Raw genomic sequence first — 20,511 nt, forward strand, 5'->3', positions numbered from 1 at the left:
AGGCGGTATCTCTCTCTCTTGCACCCAGCCTCTTTCCCTCCAAGTTCCCCCATGAGATCCCTCGTTGCTCCGACTCCAGTACAGCTGCATCCCATTCCCCCAGAGGCCAGCCGGGTTAATCTTTGCCCAAAGCCTCCGCCGCTGAGCAGGGTACTGTTTGTCGCCCCGGGAGTCATCGACTCCACACACCAAGGAGCCGCTTCGGCCATTCAGGTGTGGACAAACATCCCGCGAGGAGTTGCCCAGCGGAACCAGCTGCACGCACAGCTGGATCCTCCTCGCCCCACACGCCAAGCCTGCCAAGCTGATTCAATAAAGGCCACAAGCCTCCAAATTGCCATCGGGGCACAACCGGCACCACTGCGTGGGCAGCGTGTGGAAACACCCATCGGCAGCTCCTTCCGCCCGTACCTGCATTCTGGAGCTTCACTACTTCTTAGATGGGGTGTCCATTCAAGGGACTTGTAGGACACCGGGTGCCAACGTAACCGCCTATCAGAGCAGCCGAAAGTGGCCTGATCAGTGGGCCTGTAACAGAGGCTTCTGCTGCCCGCGCATCTGGGGAGTGGGGGGAAGCAGACCAGCTGCAGACGTGAGCACTCCGCCTCGGCCACAGTCCAAGTAGGGTCCAGGGCTGAGCTGCAGCTCACAGTCCTCCTCCATCAAGCTTTGGGATATACATATGTTAACTTATGGGGAAGGGATCTCATGAGTCAAGTAAAAGACGACTTCCAGTTCTGGGATGGATAAATCCACTCCCGCCATGGCCGCTACCCAGAAGGAGAAATCAGATAACAGCTGGCCACGCTTGAGATCCCTCTACCCCCCCCAGCTCCGACACTGTGTTTCCACTTCTACCCCAGAGCCCCTCGCTCTGGAAATCAATCCCTCTTCTCTCTCTCACTTTGTTCTATTTTTTCGACTCAGCAAAGGCGGGAGGGCCAATTGACTGACTGGCCCTCCCTGGATAGGTAATCTGGGCCCTGGGCCCTGGTACCGCGAGAAAGCACTGCCAGTGGACAGGCCCTGTTAAGGTGAGTGCCACGCCATCTGCACTCTACTCACAACCCAGTTTGGGTTGTGGGTCACCCTGGCAAGATGGCGTGCAGCTTTATTCAGCTCCTGGCAAATCCTCTACTCAATACCATGTTAAAGGTTAGGTGCTTAGCCTAAAACCGCCCCTTAAGGAGTGGTTTCGGGCGGGCGGCCTCCTCTCCTCTCAAGATACTCTCAAATTCATCCCAAATTCTCCTGAACGCCATGCGTCTGCTTCAGCTTTAACCCCCAAGTATCACGGTAAGTATATTTGCTCCCAGGGTGGAACCTCCTCCTCCTCGGTCCTTTTGTCCCAAAGACCAACCTCCCCAAATGTGTGATTGTCTTGCAATTTGACGATCCCCTGCTCTAAACGCTTCCAAAGTCCCTTTGTTCTACAAATTAGATATGCATACCCACAATCCCTTGACGGTCCACTCGCCCCCCCCTCTCTTTGGGGGCTCGGACCATCAGCTTCTGATCGCGATCCTGATTGATGTCTTTGAAGCCAACTCTCCATAGGAGTTGTCTCGCTCCTTCGCACTCCCCTGTCCCATGTTTAAACAAACTGAAAAAGAAGGGGGGAAGTAGGTGGGGCCTCCCATGGCCTGCCCCCTGCAGAATTTGAAAGCAGAATCTCGAAATTTTAACAATCTCGAACCTGCTCTTAGGGGCTCTCACCTTCCCACCTGGAGCCAAGCACTGCTTGGCAGGGCCCGCCCCTCAGTAACCTGGGGAAGGGGGGGGTATGCTTCTAATCCCTCTCCCTACAGGTCCCCAGTGGGATTCCAGCTTCGGGCCATGTCCAGGCCAACCCATGGAATGGCACCAGAAGCGAAACCAACCTCGGATCCCAGAGATGTGAGAGCTGGATCTCCCCTGGAAGATCTGGGTCCCGGCTGCCCTCGACGGGAATGGGCCGCCAAGGCCAGCCAGAACAGCTTGAGGAACCCAGGTGACTTGGGGAGACGCCAGCTAAGGCAACGCACCGGGCCAGGCCTCGAGGGAGCTGCTGGGTAACAGCAAGGCTGCCCCGAGACACCAGGTGGTCTCTTGCACTGCCATCTTTTGGCGTATCATCACTGCAAACTCCGCAGTCACCATCATCTGCCTGCTCTGCTGCCTCTTGCCGGTGACGCCGGGTCACCCCTTTGGAGATCAATCCAAGTCAACATCTGGGAGCCGGGTTCGCTCACAGCTGCTGTCAACGCCCTTCATCCTTCTGCCTGGGCCAGTATCTCGGAGTGGGAAGCTTGCTAAGTTCCTGCCTTACTCCCTGGTGCCCGCTGCAAAGCCCCTGGAGATTTTCCTGGAAGAGTCTGGCTCTGAGTCCCCTTTCACATGCAACGCCTTCTGCCCATCCAGTACTCCATGAGCTCGCATTGGGGACCTGTTGTCCAAACCCTCCCCGCCGGGCGCTCTCTCTCTCTATCACTCCAAACCGCCAGCCAACCACGAAGTCCAACACTTATACAGCTCTGCATTGCTGATGTGGCGGGACAGGAAAACTGGCCTTGAGCCCAGTCACCGCTCGGCCAACTGGAACTGTAACACATGTTGAGGAGACATTCCCCATGTATGGGGAAACATCCTCCTCCCTAAAGGCTGGTTCTGGACTTATGGGGAGAGAACCCTTCAACTACATCCCCGCTCGCATTTCTCCCACTGACTCTTTGTTGCCTTTTAGCCGCCTTACTCATCGTTCTCCTGCTCTGTGGCTCCACCCTCGGGAGCCCTAAACTGCCTGGCCGCCGCCTAATTCCTTTTCCCCTCGACCCTCTCCTGCCGGAGGCCGCATTAATGCAGTCAGCCTCTTTCCAAAGCCGCAGTATGTTTCCTCATGATTCTCCCTGGTGGGGAGTCCCCGGACTCGCCACCTATATCATAATGCTAAGACTATTGGCCGGCTTGGCCTGTGCCCTTTGGGCGAAGTCCATTAATTCTACCTCCACCGCCTGGATGCTCTAGCTCTCCGGGAAAAAGCAACAGCGACTTCGCCAAGCCGTTTAATCTTAGATAATCATGCCAGCTATTGGATTACTTGTTGTTACTTCGCATCATCAATAAGGTTGTCAGAAAAATGTACATAATATGTGTTGTTTTAATCTCTCTGATAATTCTCATTTGATTCATATGAAAGTGCATGAGTTACAAGAGATGTTGTATCTAATCTGAAATATGATGTATTACCCCACTGGTGGTCGTAGCCCTTTGGGAGGAGCTGGCTATTGCCGGGGATGGTTAAGTACTCATTGTACACAATTCTTCATTGGTCTGATTGTATGCCTTGTTGTCGGGTCTTGTTCTCTGTTCAATGGTATATCTGCTTCTTTGCTTTGCAACATTTGTAAGAAACCCCTTTGACTTTCCCCTACGACGCTAAACTCACAGGTCCCTACAGGCTATGCTGCACAAACAACTCAGCCAGCTTGAGCAAGTCCCTTGGGGAGGCGAAAGCATCCCCCTAAATTGCCCTTCTAAACTAATCTTCAGGCTTCCTTCCTAAAATATAAGAAACGGGAGATGTAGGGGTGAGCCCGCTAACTCCAGCAGAACTGCAGAAGGAGCGCCAGGCATGCCGGTGCCGGGTTACGGGCCTTCCGGGCGCACATCACGCTTCTCAACCCCGGCCTCCCCATGAGTCACGGGTCATGAACTGCCTTGGACTCACGGTCACCAGGGTGTCCCATACTAAAAGGATAGAAGGGCTCCTGCCCCTCAGGTGAAGATTAGACCCAGACACGGATGTTTCCTCCTCCGCGACGTAGGCAGCCCGGGATGGAGATCATGCATCACATGATGATCTCCCCGCCTCCCCGCCTCTCTTCCGACCTCCCCGTTTCTCCCACCTCGGTTCTCACCTCTTTACACTTCCTGCTGAAACTCCTCTAATAAAGGTGTGAAGGGCTGAGCGCACGTGCAGAGTTGCTACAGGACTTCCCACGGGATCCTGCAAGGCTTCCTGCCTCTGGCTCTCTCCACCAGATGAAATCTCTGCGTCTCGTCTCTTTATTGGGGCCTCGTGGGTACGACTACAACAAGTTCCACCCAAACTCCTACTGATTGGTTCCCCACCCGGGAACATGACAATTTATACCCCACTAAAACATTCCCTTCTCACTGAACACAGTGTGTAACAGACTTCCTTCTGTGATACACCTCTGAAGATGCCAGCCACAGATGCAGGCGAAACGTTAGGAACAAGATCTACCAGACCACGGCCACCATGTTAAATTATATGAATCCCACCACACTGTGTGTGTGTGTGCACGTGTGTGCGCACACACACTACTTGAACAACTAGAGATACATTTAAAAGTTCTAAGACCTTTCTGCTGGTGAAGACACACAAGTCACATTGCAGCTCGCAGGCTCCTGCCTCACAAGAGAAACCTACAGACCCAGAAATGGATAAAATCAGATAAATATGGTTTAATGTCTTTTGTGCATTGCCCACAATAAAGATTCTAAGCCACTGGACATACAGCCTCAGTCTTCATTCTAGCTTTCCAGTGACATCAGATAGAAAGTCCATTTTATTGTTGTTAATATTATCATTAAAATGTTTTGGGCTGCCTTTACACTTGATCAGGGTCCTCAAGATGGCAAACATAAACATTGCAACTATTAAAAACAACAATAAAACACATTTTAAAACAGACCAGGGAAGAGAGTCAGTACTGGGGGTATGCCAAATGAAACAAAAAAAATCCTCATCTGCTGGCAGAAGACAAAGAGAGAGAGAGAGAGAGAGAGAGAGAGAGAGAGAGAGAGATGTCGTTTTAAAAAGTTAGCTGGCTGTAACAGCACTGCAGTCAATATGTTTCCATTAGCGATACTCTCACCGGCATTCTTGTAATTGTTACTCAAGTGGGTCTATTCATAATGGGGAAAGGACATGTGGAACATTTTCTTTATGATTCTGTGTTTGTTACACATGTTTTAAACATAATTTAATTAAGGTTTTATTTCTGCTACTGAGATGGTGATTAGATTTTCTTTCTGTTTTTACTGTGATCATATCACTGTTTGGCCCCCGGAAGCCTCAAAGCTCCTGCAAAGTAGCCAATTGCTTTCTGTGCAAGATTCTGTATAATCAGCACCACAGAAACACAATTGTCATTCTGGTTACTCAGATATTCTACTTGATTTTACTCTTAGTTAGAATATCTGTTTCAGTCAAATTATATTTTCTCAGATTATTATAGTTGTTGCACATGTGATTCTCCTTCCTTTGCCTCTCAGAGCTTATGTTAAGCTATTCTACTCCAAAGTCTGAAGGATCTGTTTTGGAATGGGTTTTGGAAACCCATTTGTGTTTTCAATGAGCAGACGCCGCCTCATTCTAGAAACACAGCATGTGGTGTTGCTGGTGAAAATATCTAGTGCAGAGGTTTCACAGGTGGATTTTGTTGGAATGATGTTGTATGAATGTCAGTTTTTAATAAAATGCATCATCAAGAAAGGCTTTGGAATATGCATATGTGACATTAATGGATACATAAAACTCTCCTAATAGCTCACCCTGGATTTCAAATCTGAATGGTATGCCAGTTGTGTATGGCCAAAAAAAGAGTTTGTTTGGGCTGAGGCCATAATAGTTCTATGGCAAAGTCTGCCCATAGAGTAGCTGAATATAACTCAGTGAAAAACAGATGTTAGCTCTGATAACCAAAAACAAATAAGTCCAGAAGCTAAAGTGCATTTTGTTTTATCTCTATAGACTGAAGTGAAGAGATGAAATAAAGTAATATGGAGGACAAAGAATTGTAAAGAAAATTAAGTTCCCATTGGATACAGCATTTTTCAGCGGAATATTTTTTTCCTCTGGGTTTCTGCTGCCAGTTAACTCCTGTGTGCCTTCACCTTGTCTGTCTGTTGTTCTGCTGCTCAGTGCACTGATGGCAATGATTCCCTTCCCATTGATATCTGTGAAATTAAGACTTTAGCCTTTATAAGCTATAGAAAAAGCACATGGCCACAATCTACGAGACAATTAGGCCCTCTTAAAGACATCAGTTTTCTAACTTGACACTAGTTTGCAGCTGTGGTTTTGACTCTTGGTGTCTTTAGGCTCCTGTCTCCAACCTTTAATTTCTGTTTATGATGGACTTTCTGACTGATCTGATTGCTTACTTACAGATACTCTTCCAACCTAGTTTGAATTTTCTCAGAGCCTTTTCTTTTCTGTAAATGGTTTCTAGCCAATGGAAATAAAGCCCCAGTTATCAGTAGTGAGGAAATTGTACATTGCACCATTTCTAAAACCCTCAATTGTCAGTGACAGCAATTAAAATCCAGCCCATATACCTAGGCAGTTTCCTCCAGAATCAATAGAAAGCAGATCTGATATGGATCACTTTGTACAATGAGTATTACAAACTCAATTATTGTCACAATCCTTGTTCAGTTCTCCATGCAGCTACCCACTATGGTTCCAGTCCTGTTCTCCTTTGTTTAATTAAATTACATTCTGTTTCTCCCAGAGTCCCTTCTGTCCCTGGTTGTTGTGGACATTTATTAATAATGTCACTTGGTTGATAGGCTGTTAATTTTAATCTCATTTAAATTTGATTATCTTTATCTATTTACACTTCAAAGTGTAATTTCTTTTAGTGCCTTTCTTGAATTCAGAAGGAACAACTCCCTTTCATCTCTCTGTTTGAATTGCATGTGGCTGTGTGTAATATGTGTAAATGTTTTCATGCTCATAATTTTGAAAAAAAGAATACACAGCAGTGGGAGAAAACAACTGTAATAAAGTATATGCTGGTAATATACGCCCTAGAAAATGTTCAGGAAGAAACATTACTCATGAAGTCATTTGTACTGTCATTAGAAAACAACAGAGAAATCTAGTGGCACCCACTTTTATTGAAGCATATACTCAGAATAGAACCTGCTTTACCATATGGATTTAGTGAAACACGTAAAGAACAGGGGAAAATGAATAGTGGCATTATGAGGGCATAATAGTCAATCCTGTAGTCAACCCCCTTTTGTAGTCTATTCTTTGTAGTTTGTAGTTGTAGCTTTTGTAATTTAACTCTGTAGTCTATCCCTTTTGTAAATCTTGAAGTTTTTTCTAGCTTAAGTAGTAGTTAGTTTTGTAGGCTTAGAGTAGGTGGTTAGATTTTTATAGCCCTCTATTGTGGGTCCCAAAGAGCATAATGTTGTTTTTTGTTTGAGCTAGTAGGTGAGTTAGTGAGGATAGGTTGGTAGGGATGGATTGGATGCAGGGATGGTATTGTTGGGGCCATTTCTTGTTGTCTCTGATGTTATATTATCTCTATATATAAAAAGCTAACAGTGTTTTTGTTGATGATAGTATAACTCAGTAACTGCTGGGCCAATTCCTCTGAAAATTCCCAGCCACTATAGTCAGCCAGGCGAGAGTGTTTTTAGATGTTCACATACCTGAAATTTCACACCTGGCCCAGGCAAAACACCTTTTTCCTGGCGCTCCATGGTGAAGGACATGCAGCTGCCTGTGTGTAACTGTCACCCTTAGAATGTTCGTGCAGCTTAGAATGTTCACTCAGATGGCCAGATATGAGAAGTGAAAACAGTACATAGGCAGTAACTCGAGTGGAAGTGAAACACATACACACACATACACTCGAGGGAGAGGGAAGGGAGGGAGAGGGAGGGGTGGCATGCAAAGGAAGAGAGGGAGGGAGAGGAAAGGGACAGAGGGAGAGGCATGCAAGGGAAGAGAAGTGAGAGAGGGGAGACAGTGACGGGTGGCGTGCAAGGGAGGGGAGGGAGCGGCCAGGCACCCTAGATTCCCTGAATACTGCAGTTACAGTTAAGAAAACCAGGCACGCATTACTCAGGAGTAAGCTTGGTAAAGCAACCATGACATACTTTGAATGGCTGCGTCGAGCCCCTCAGAGGGTTTCCTCAGAAGCGACACCCATTGCCACCAACCAAACTTACTCCCAGGTAAAGAATCATGACCAGCCAGCCTAGATGTGTGGGAGGGGTGCCTTTCCATTCCCCCCCCCCCCAAGGAACGCGGGCACACACATTAATGACATCGCACAGTATCAGGCTACGTGTTTGCATGAGCACGTACTGCTGGCCTCTACAATTGATTTGCTGCTACTGTTCCTTTTCCATTTCACCACAATAAGCCACAGCAATGCGTGGCTGGGCCCTGCGAGTTATGTTATATTATTATGTTTAAGATGCAATAATTTGTTATTGTGCTGTCATGTTGTGATGGTATTCTGCTATTGTGTTATGAAATGTTATTATGCTATTATGTCATGATTGCTGACATTCTTGCTTTTTCATACTTGATATTTGGGGATATGTTTATTGATACTGCTATTTTGTTGTTTTGATATTTGTTGGTTTGATATTTGCTGTTTTGATATTTGATTAGTGTTTTGATATTTGATTAGTGTTTTGATTAGTGTTTAGCCAATAAGTTATTTGCTTGTTGTTTGCCGCCCAGAGCCCTATGGGGGAGGTTGGGGTATAAATCAAATAAATGAAAATGGAATGAAATAATATGAAAAAGGAACAATCTTTGATATTTCTATACAAAATTGAAAGTGACCATTGACAGTACAGCTCCCCTCTCTAGATTCAATCTAAAGAAGAAGAAGAAGAGGAGGAGGAGGAGGAGGAGGAGGAGGAGGAGGAGGAGGAGGAGGAGTTTGGATTATATCCCCCCTTTCTCTCCTGCAGGAGACTCAAAGGGGCTCACAATCTCCTTGCCCTTCCCCCCTCACAACAAACACCCTGTGAGGTAGGTGGGGCTGAGAGAGCTCCGAGAAGCTGTGACTAGCCCAAGGTCACCCAGCTGGTGTGTGTGGGAGTGTACAGACTAATCTGAATTCCCCAGATAAGCCTCCACAGCTCAGGCGGCAGAGCTGGGAATCAAACCCGGTTCCTCCAGATTAGATTCATGAGCTCTTAACCTCCTACGCCACTGATGTATTTGATTACTGGCAAATATTAAGTGACAATCAAAAGACCCTTATTTGCTGCCTTTTGCTTTGGTTACTGTCTTTTAACCATCTCCATCACTTAACCATCTCTATCACTTTTACCTCCCTCCCTCCCTCCCTCCCTCCCACACACACACACACACACACACACACACACACACACACACACACACACACACACAGAGAGAGAGAGAGAGAGAGAGAGAGAGAGAGAGAGAGAGAGAGAGTAAAGCAACTTTACCAGGTTTCCAATTCATGACCTGTCCCATGTCATAGTGGATTTTTGACACTTTTCCAACTGCATCTCATTACATCCAGGGACAACACCAATTGTTACTACTACAGTTGATATCTCTTACCTAGTGCCTTTTCACTCTAGACTGTATCTTCCATTATTCCTTTATCCCCTTCTGTCTGAAATTGTTACAAGTTCCCATACTGACATCAGCAGTAGTAGGGTAATGACTATTTTTAAAAAATAGAGAGAGCAAGCAGTTTCACTACAGTGGGAATGGCTCAGTTTCTGGCTCAAATATCTGACCAGTTTGTACCCAACAGTGACCAAGCAGTTCAGTGAAACCATGCAAAATGGTGCAATCGAAGAATGGCTAACAATTGGGAAGACATACTTGATTCAGAAAGATCCAGCCAAAGGAGCAACACTTGGAAACTACAGACAGATAACACGTTTGCCTACAGTGTTCGAACTGCTCACCAGCATAATAGAGGATAACATCACGGACTACTTGGAAGTGAATAACATCCTGCCAGTGGAGCAAAAAAAGAACAAAGGGAGGAGCAGGCATACAAAACACCAGTTCCTAATAGATAAAATTATAATGCAGAACTGTAAGAATCAAAACATGAATTTGCATATGGTCTGCTCACTGCCCCTTAGTTAGATCATGAAATGATTGGAAACAATTGGTGACAGCAAAAACATTCGAGTATTCACTGAAAAAGCAATGAGACAGTGGAAAACTGAACTGACAGTCAGAAATAAATACTGCAGAACCATCAACATCAAGCGAGGAATTTTCCAAGATGATTCACTATCGCCCTTAATGTTTATCATTGCCATGATCCCACTAATAGTAATTTTAAAGAAAACAAAGTGGGGATATCAAATTACCAAAGACTCAAAAAGAATCTCATGTTTGCTGTCTGTGAATGATTTGAAGCTCTATGGGAAATCAGACACAGAAATCCAGTCACAAGTGAACACGGTCCAAATATTCAGCACTGACATTTCAGTGGAGTTTGGCCTGGAAAAGTACGCCACTGTGGCAGTAATGAGGGGCAAGATCAGAGAGTGACTGCCTGACAGCCAACTAATCAAGTGTAACCAAAAGGAAGCTAATAAGTACCTGGGCATTTTGTAGCTGGATAACATCAAGCATGGGCAAGTGAAGACTGTGGTCAGCAGAGAACATGCCAAGAGGTTCAGGAAAATATTGAAATCCAAATTAAATGGTGGGAATACTATCAAGGCCATCAACACCTGGGCCATACCCATCATCAGGTGCACCACTTGAATCATAAACCAGACACAGGCTGATTTTGATGCATTGGGTAGAAAAACTTGGAAGCTTATGACAGTGCACTACACCTTACACCCACATGGTAATACTGATAGACTATACCTTCCCCAGAGATCTCGTGGCAGAGGGTTACTGCAAGTATAGCAAACAGTAAAGGAGGAGAAACATGCACCAGCCAATTATTTGAAAGAAAGTCAAGAACAAGCATTAATTGAAATGAAGAAAAGGCATTTACTGAAAGTCCAGAAAACCAAAAAGTCCTTGTGGGACTTTTGAATCCAGACAGACAAAGTATTGGCTCATAATATTGGCTAGAGCGAGTGTGGAGGAAGTCTCGTGGCGAGGCTGCGCGAACATCTTATAGGACGCTTATGAAGGCCTATGAGATGGTGACGAAGGAGGCAAAGAGAGTGTTCTGTTCCTCCTCTCTCGCATCTGCTAGCTCTCGCCCAGCGCAACTGTTCCGTATTATTCGATCCCTTACCTCTTTATCAGAGGGTTCAAAAAATGATCAATTGGCTATTAGCTGTGAGGCATTTATGAGCTATTTCGCAGATAAAATCGCGTCGCTCCGCCAGGGACCCTCCTCCCTGCCACCTTGGAGACAATTAGTGAACTGGAGGCTCCCTTTGCCGCCTTTTGGCCCTTTGTTTGGCCCAGTTTTCCCTGCTCTCAGAAGACGCATGTTGACAGAGTCTTAGCCGCTGTTAGACCTACTCACTTGTCATCTGATCCGTGTCACCTCCTGGCTTATGTAAAGCCATTGTCGGGAGGAGCTACGCACCCCACCTGTTGACTATTATAAATGGCCCCTTTGAGCAAGGAGTTTGTCCTGCGGGTTGAAGCGGAGGCAGGTGGTCCCCGCCCACCTTAAAAAAAAGACCGCTGTTATATCCTAGGTGATCCGCCAATTACCGCCTGCTTCTGAATCTTCTCTGTTTCTGGGAAGGCAATTGAGAGAGTGGGTGTTGGAGCAGCTTCAGGAGTTTTCTGAGGACGATCGGCCTTCGGATCCCTTCCCTAGTCCCCGGGCTTCCGTGGCTGGGCATGGGACGGAGACTGTTCTCGCTCGGGCCATCAAGCAGATAATGGCTCCGCATGCAGCTTGACCGAAGCGGATCGGGCGCTGCTGGTGTTGTTGGATCTCACCGCAGCGCTTTGATGTGGTCATCATGACCTTTTGACTCCACCGCCTGGCCGCTTCCGGGGTGCGGGGTAATGTCCTTCAATGGATTGCCTCGTTTCTCTGGGACCGAGTCAGCAGAAGTGTGCTGCGGGGACCAAGCTTCCCGGAGGTGCCCGGGCTTCCATTGTGGATTGGTGTGCCTCAGGGAATGGCTGTTTGTCCCCGGCTGTTATTTAACATCTATAAGCGACCTCTCTTGCTCAGCTGGTACGGAGCTTTGGGCTGGAGTGCCACTGCATGCTGGATGATACCCAGCTCATTCTGTCGATGGAGGGGGGAGCAGTGACACCGCCCCCTGCAGCTCTCCAAAGCATTGTTTGGAGGCCGGTTGCTGGGTTGGTTGGACTTAGAGCAGGTTAAAACTGGAATCCAGCAAAGACGGAAATCCTTTGGCTTGGTGGCCGGGGGGGGGCAGAGGGCTTCTCAGCCAGCCGGTAGGAGGGAGGGGCCCTCCTATTGGTACCAGGCCCCTCGGTCCAGAGCTCCGTGGGGTCCACCTGGATTCGTCTCTTTCTATATGGAGACCCAGGTGGCCCATGTAACCCGGGTATGGCGTTTTTCCATCTTCGCCAGGCTCCAGCGGGCTGGCCCCCTTCCTCTCTCCGGGCGGATCCTAGCCACAGTGATTCATGCAACGGTCACCTCCCAGATTGTAGACTCATTGCAACCTTTCTAAGCTTCTACTGGCCTACCTCTTTGAGGCTGATCTGGAAATTGGAAACTGGTCCAGGCATGCGGCGGCTTTCAGCTTGCTCACCTTGTGGGCGGTGCCTCTAGAGATCATATCACGCCGGCAGGTTGCACCATTCTTGCACTGGCTCCCAGTTGGAATCTCCGAATCGTCTTCAAGGTATTGGTGTTAACCTTTAAGGCCTTATGCCGGCGTCTGGGACCCTCGTACCTTTAGGGACCGCCTCCGGCCCCATATGTCCTCATCGCCGGTCTCTGGCGGCTCAGCAGAGGCCAATTTACTGGAGATCCCCGCCCCCCTCTATGATGTGGCTGGCTACTTCCACAAGGGCCAGGAGCTTTACGCCCTGGCCTCCCTGCCTGGTGGGAATATGCTCTTCCTCCAGCCCGTCCGGGCACTGGCAAGGGACCTAAGCATGAGTCTCCTGGGTGAGGGGAGCCTGTAAGACTGAGTTATTCCACCGGGCTTTTGGGGAGGCCGGCTGCTGATAGGTGCCCATTTAACAACTGAGATCCGCTGTTCCCCTCCTAGAGAAACTAGAGGAGTTATGGGTGGAACGCCATCTGTTTTAAATGATTACGGTCTGTAGCGCTGCATTTTAACTGATATTAACTTTTAGTATTTTTATCTTATTTATCCACTTGTTTGTATTTATGTTGTAAACCGCCCTGAGCCCTCCGGGGGAGGGCGGTATAAAAGTGGAACAAACAAACAAACAAATAAATAAATAAATAAATAAACAGGACATCACAGTGATCAAGGACAAGAAAGTGACCATCATCAACATAGTGGTACTTGGTGACAGCAAGGTTATTGAAAAAGAACATGAGAAGGTCACTAAATACCACAATTTGATAATCAAGATTCAGCAACTATGGCACAAACCAGCTGAAGTTGTATCAGAGGTAATCAGCACCCTGGGCACCATTTTTGTCAGAAAGTCTGCTTCAAATGCTTGTTAAACTTACCTTGTCCCTGTTGTGAGTGAGTTTTAGATTGGGAGCTCTATTTACACAATCTCATTGTAATCTTTTAAACAGTCTTTTAACATCTGGATTGGCCTGACTACTGGGACACAGAGTACTAAACAGTTCATCTACAGTTAAACGTATCTGTGTTATATTCCTGCCATTCCTTCACATTATGTGACAAGGCAGTGTGCATATTCACCATTCATATTTTTCCTTCAGCACTTGATCTAGTAAGAAAGCTGCCATCAACCACTTGAAAACGAATGAGCATCAAGTGGAAAAGGTGATGCCATAGTCTGGTAGGGACATTTTCCAATCAAGACAATTAACAGATGTTTATACTAAAAAGGATAATGATTTCCTTAGGAGCTTCTGTGTATATTGTTGCACTTTCTAACAATCATTGTATTGTTCCCAGAGATTTGGAAGTTAAAAAAAACTTGTATAAGCAGTAAGGTATTTTTGCATGCGAGGGATGGGCAGGATTTAGCTACTTCACCTATACCCTCTATTTTTGTTGAAAAATAGGCAGACAAACACTTTGCCAGACAATGACGAGAAACTCATTCATATGCCTACACACACCCCTCTGCACACCCCTCTTCTAGCAAGCATTTTAATTGACTGTAAAATGAAGGTACTTTCTCCTGTTTGTCTGACATTTGGCCTAGTGAAGCACAGTCCCTAGAAATTTATCTGAATTGGGTGGTAAACAAAGAAGTTGTACCCTCAAAGGTGTTGCCCAGTGAAAGCAATGGAAATGAATAAGGAATAGACAGCAACAAAGCAACTAATGCTAATAAAAAAATGAATACAGATAATTAAAGAAGAAAAATCTAGAATTGCCTGAATAATATTTGTGGTCATATTCCTAATGTCTGGAGAGCTGCAGGAGACAGCACCTGATTAAATACTTCCAGGGGGTCAATGCTACACACACACACACGCACACACACACACACACTGTAATTCTATTTGATGTTTTAGATAGTGGGAGTAGATGGAAATCAGGGGGCACACGAGGTAGCAACTAAGCTTCTGTATTGTAGCATGTTGCTAATTTGCTTATCTTTCTTGCAGTTAAAAATCAGTAGTTCTAACGAGAAAAGATAGAATAACTGTTGATATTTTTCTAGAGGATGTAGTGTAGTCAGTTAGCTTTTTTTTCTGTGTCTGATAAGACCAGTTGGGATATACTGGTGTTGACAGAATGTTTATCTCCAGAGAATAGATAAGATTAAATTCTTTTCCATCGCTGAATTGGAAGCCAAATATATATTAGCTCCAGCACATCCTTGACAGAGTAACCACTTGCCAATCATCCTGTGGTTTATTTTTTTCCTTTTCTTTGTAGAATCCTATTCTAATTGAATAGTGTGTTGCATCCACTTCTGGATCAAGAATGCTGCTAGCATACTTTATGGAATCGTATGTTAAACACTGAAATCCTTTTTTCTTATATATAACTTTAGAAAAAGGATTTCAGTGTTTATATATATCTACATATATAAAAATCTATCAGTGCATTTTTCTGCTATCCGGTAATCTCCCAAATTACTAGACTGATTGCTTTGAAATTTTCACACAACGTCGCATTCGCGTGCGGCCAGGTTTCCATACTGTTTCCACACCTCCTGTTGTGTACATGTCACAACTGTGCCCGTTATTGTGTACATGCCACACCTGTGACAGTTGGAACCACAGTTCTTAAAAGTCAACACCCACACCTTGAAGATGATTCGGAATTCAACTGGGAGCCAATGCAGATGGCGCAACACAGGCTGAATGTGATCTTGAAAGGTGCCCCCTGTGAGAAAACGTGCCACTGCATGTTGGACCAGTTTTAGCTTCCAAAGCAAACACAAGGGAAGGCCCTCATAGAGCGAGTTACAATAGTCTAGCCTGGAGGTGACCATTGCATGGATCACCATGGCTAGGTCTGCTCAGGAGAGGAAGGGAGCCAACCACCGGGCCTGACGAAGATGGTAAAATGCAGTCTGGGTTGTAAGGGCCACCTGGGTCTCCATTGAAAGAGACGAATCCAGGTGGACCCCCAGGCTGCGAATGGAGGAGGTCAATGCCAAAGTGACCCCCTCCCACACCGGTGGCTGGAAATTCCTGACCACCCCTTCATGGCCAAGCCAGAGGATCTCCGTCTTCGATGGATTCAGTTTTAACCTGCTCTGGTGAAGCCAACCAGCAACCGCCTCCGAACAATGCTATAGAGCTGCAGGGGCGGTGACCGCTCCCCCCCCTAAATCAACAGAATGAGCTGAGTGTCATCAGCATACTGATGGCAGATCAGCCCAAAGCTCTGTACCAACTGAGCAAGGGGTCGCATATAGATGTTTTAGTTGTTCCTCACTGGAAGCCACAGTTTTTCTTGGTTTTATAAAGAGCTGTGTTTTATGCTGCATTTGGACAATTAGCCCAGTATTGTTTAGTTAGACTAGAGGTTGCTGCCCAGGATCTTTCCCAGTCTTGCTACTGAAATGATCTGTCTGGCAATCCCAAGGTTTGAATTTGGGACCTTCTGCAATCAGCAGGTATGTCCTTTCCACAGAACCATGGTTCTTTCCAAAAGGTATGCCCATGATTTTCCCTTTGGATCTTTAACCATGGTCTTTATTTTAATCAGGATCTCTTATTTTAAAAGAGAGTTCTGTGCTTTCAGTCACTCCAGTTGGCCTTCGCATGTTGTCCTGCCTTCCATCTTTAACAAATTCCCACCTAATGATTTTGAGCAGATTCCTTTCAACAGATGGATAACAAGTGTTACTTGGGGCGGGGGGGTGGGGGTTATCCTAATGCAGAAGAATGTTAATGAAATTAATCATTAATTCTCCAGCCTTTATTCATAAATGTGTCATTGAGGGAAGCAGTCAACTTGTATTTCTTATGTCCCATTTCAACTTCCAATTCAGCTAGAAGACCTGTTTTACTTTGTCCATCTATAAACTGGACAGAGTTGTGTGCAACTTCTTTCTTTCCCCTTGTGCCTTTAACAGCTGCACAACAGGCAACTATTTAGGAGCTATAGCCTTTTCTAATATAGAGATCAAGTGAGAGGAAATTTTAGACATGTTGACTTACTCCTGCCATGCAGTTGTTAAAAGGCACAGGTCCAGGAAAAAAAAGAAGCATAACTAATTCATGTAGAGGTTTACAAACTTTCTCGTATTGTTCCTTCCAATGGCAGATCTACCTAATATCCAAATATTTTAGAATTCTTGAGCTCATTTGCTGGAGCTAAATTGGAATTGAATGAAACAGCTGCAATTACAGTACTGTGTTATCTCATTCCCATAGATATTTATTCCATAATTGTTGTGCATTTAATTTTAAATGCAATCATATGTATGTCAGCTGGGTTCAAATAGCAGCTTAGAGACCAGCAATATTTGGGGTGTATAAGCTTTTGACAGTCCGAGTGGTATAGTGGTTAAGGTGTTGGACTTTTTGGCAATGCTGGCAGGGGCTGATGGGAATTGTAGTCCATAACATCTGGAGTGCCAAAGGTTCGCCACCACGGGACTAGGACCTGATAAACCCAGATTTAGTTCACTATACTGGGTGACTTTAGGCTAGTCACATGCTCTCAGTTCTGATCCTGGCTAATAGCTGAATGGGAGACTTTCCAGGAAAACTGGGGTTGTGACTTAGAGACAAGCAATGCCAAACCACTTTGAATGTCTCTTACCTTGAAAACACTATGGGGTTGCCATATCAGCTGTGAGTTGATGACAAAAAAGCTTTTGAGAGTCAACGCTTCCTTTATGTGTTATTTTGACTCTCAGACTTGTCAAAGCTATATATAAGATAAAAGCCAAAGCCACAGAATGAAAATTTTCTATAATTTATCCTGACTTCCATAGCTAAAACATATACCTAAAAATTCTTCAGACTTTGGTCACAAAATGAGTAAGGAAAAGAAGGAAATTAATGCTAGGGTCTTTGCTCTACCTGATACAGCTGATTTATTCTTTGGTTGTCCTAACTACTAGAGTGGGCAGCCTTGTTTCCATCCTCTAGTATTGTATGTACAAAACATAAATGTCATGGTAGTAGGGTTAAAACATTTTGAATGAAATTTGCTTTATTAGAAGCATTAGTATTATTTATTTATTTATTTATTTTATTTTATTTTATTTTTAGGCCGCCCTCCCCAGTAGGCTCAGGGCGGTGTACATCATAATTAAAACATACAATAAAATATAAAACAGTAGTTTCATCTGTAATCTAAAACAATCAAATGACGACAGTTCCCTCCCCCCAACCCCATCCACAGGGGCCTGGATGACATGGCTATCCCGGCTGGCCAAAAGCCTGGAGGAACAGGTCCATTTTACAGGCCCTGCGGAAACTTTGAAGGTCCCGCAGGGCCCTGGTCTCCTTAGGGAGCCTGTTCCACCAGGTAGGGGCCAGGGCTGTGAAAGCCCTGGCCCTTGTAGAGGCCAGCCGGATCTGTTTTGGGCCAGGAATTTCCAGCAGATGCTCCTCCGAGGAGCGGAGGGGCCTAGCTGGGCAATTTGGGGAGATGCGGTCCCTCAGATATGCAGGCCCAATGCCGCTAACAGTCTTAAAGGTCAAAACCAGTACTTTGAAGATGGCCTGGAACTCGATAGGCAGCCAGTGTAGATGGTATAAGACCGGAGTGATCTGGTCCCGGCATGATGTTCCTGTCAGTAATCTGGCTGCTGCATGTTGCACGAGTTTCAATTTCTGGACCATCAACAAAGGCAGGCCATAATTAGTACTACTAATTAGAAGCATTAGTAGCCTCTGGTGCAGAATGGTTTGTTTTGATACCACCTGGAGTAATGCAACCCTAGCAGAGGGAGGGAAGGTGAGGGAGTGGGAGGGGTAGCATGCAAGGGAAGGGGAGGGGAGGTAGTGAGGGGTGGCATGCAAGGGAGGGGAGGAAAAATTTTGAACGCATCCTCGACCGATGCCTCGTGACATCATTCAGCTTAACAGTAACCAGTGCGACTTTGTGAAAGGCTCTGGAACAACCGAGGCAATCTTCACAGCCTGACAGTTAAGGGAAAAACATTGTGAGAAAAACAAACCACTTCACATTGCCTTCCTAGACATGGAGAAGGCCTTTGACCGCATACATGATCAGCTTATTTGGTACATGCTGCATGATCACAATGTGCCTGAAGAACTTATCAACAGGGTCAAACTTCTTTACATGAACATTGAGTGCAGTGTGCAGCTGGAACGTCTGACAGTTTCCCAGTGAACATTGGCATCCACCAGGGCTCAGCACTGTCCCCATTGCTGTACATTCTTCTCATGGGCACCATCATGTGGGATTTGCAAAGTGCTATACCCTGGACGTTGCTCTATGCTGACAATGTCATGATCATAACCACTACCCAAGTGGAACTGCAGCTCCAGGTGCAGGCCTGGAACAACAGTCTTAGTCAATTTGGCCTGCGCCTTAACACTGCAAAGACTGAATATCTGGAAACAACTCCTAGTATGGGCTCGATCCAGGTCAATGGTGACAATCTGAAGAAAACAAATGCATTTTGGTGCCTCGGCTTGATGGTGAAATACGGGCAAGAGTCAGTGCAGCATGGCTGAGGTGGAAGGGAGTCACTGGTGTTCTTTGCGATAAGAAAATGCCTATATACCTGATGTCAAAAATCTACAAGTTCATGGTCTGCCCTGTAGCACTCTATGGGTCAGAGTGCTGGCCTGCAATGAAAGCAGCTGAAAGACAACTCCATGTCATGGAAACACACATGACTCGCTGGACACTGGGTGTATCCCTCCTCAACCACATCACCAATGACATGGTCCAAAAACAATTGGGCATCATGCCCATTGAGGCAAAAAATGAGAGAGAGGTGCCTGCACTGGTTCGGCTATGTCTGATGACCAGCCCCGGACACTGTCATCAGCATTGCCTATGACATTGAGGTTACTGGTCGGTGGCCACTCGGATGGCCAAAGCAATGATGGCAAGATTCCATCAATGCAGATCTGAAAGTTACATGCCTGCAACCAGACATCGTGCTCTATCAAGAGAAGTGGTATTTAAAAATTCAAGCAGTGGACCCTGCATTAGGAGGAGGAGGAGGAGGAAGATCCTAGTGATAAATTTAAATCCTTTGATGCTTGCCTAGAAATTGTACCTTTTGTTTACTTCAATTATATCCCACCTTTCTCTCCAGTGGAGACCTACAGCAGCCTACATTCTTCTTCTTCTCCATTTTATCCTCATAGCCACTATGTGAGATAAGTTAAGCCGAGAGTTTGTGACTGGCCTGAGGTCAACTAGGAAGTTTTTATGATAGAGTGGACATCTGAACTAGATCCTAATCTGGCATTCTAACCACTAGGCCACACTGGCTCTCAATATAAAAAAGCTCCCCCAATAATAAAGCAATTGAACAGATTGAAAAAACAAAACAGGAGAATGACTTTAAAACATTCATTCTAAGTGGAGAGGGGGACTTAGTGTTCATATTAACTGACAGCACCAGGTGCTCCAGACCTGACCTGTGAGGTGCAGATGTAAGGGCCTTCCAGTATAGCCAGCTGGTATGCTGTGTATGCACAATGACAACAGCACTCTGGCCTGACTTTGCAGATTCGCCCACCTATTATTATAAAGGCATTGGCACAGCTAACGAGGGGCAAAGAAGCCAGTTTTGAATATGAAAACCTGATCCCAGCCTGAGTGAGAAAGCTGTGATGTCCAGAACCTAGGCCATTGGTGATAAAGGATTCCCAAGACTCAGAAGATGCCAGGATGGATCCCCCAATATACGGGTGTAACATAATATAAATTTTAAAAATGACTGTTTTGTGTTTGTGAATATTGCTTAGATGTGACAGGCCTGGTCATGTGATAGGCTTTTGTTGCCAAGACTACTTATATTCAATCAAGGTCCATTCTGGCTCTTGACTTAAACCAAGCAGTTCATGGTGGCAACATAAAACAGTGTAGCCCAGGGGTCGGGAACCTTTTCCCCTCAAAGAGCCATTTGGCTCACCCTCCCCCGCTCACCCACCCCCACCCCCCACTCGCTTGCACGCCCCCCTCCGCTCCCCCGCCCACTTGCTCGCTCGCGCCCCCCTTGCCCGCTCACACACCCCCCCGCCTGCAGGG

The 20,511-nt window shown here is 46.0% G+C and overlaps 1 protein-coding gene and 1 pseudogene across 7 annotated transcripts in view; both read left to right on the forward strand.

Annotated features, from left to right (window-relative positions):
• The window catches only part of DAB1 (DAB adaptor protein 1), an 833,814-nt gene that overhangs the window by 448,071 nt on the left and 365,232 nt on the right, over positions 1-20,511 (forward strand). The gene's annotated exons all lie outside the window — the stretch shown is intronic.
• On the forward strand, positions 1,837-19,490 carry LOC125433354 (annotated as a pseudogene).

Source organism: Sphaerodactylus townsendi, linkage group LG05, assembly GCF_021028975.2.
Source record: "Sphaerodactylus townsendi isolate TG3544 linkage group LG05, MPM_Stown_v2.3, whole genome shotgun sequence".
In the NCBI taxonomy this organism is placed as follows: Eukaryota; Metazoa; Chordata; class Lepidosauria; order Squamata; family Sphaerodactylidae; genus Sphaerodactylus; species Sphaerodactylus townsendi.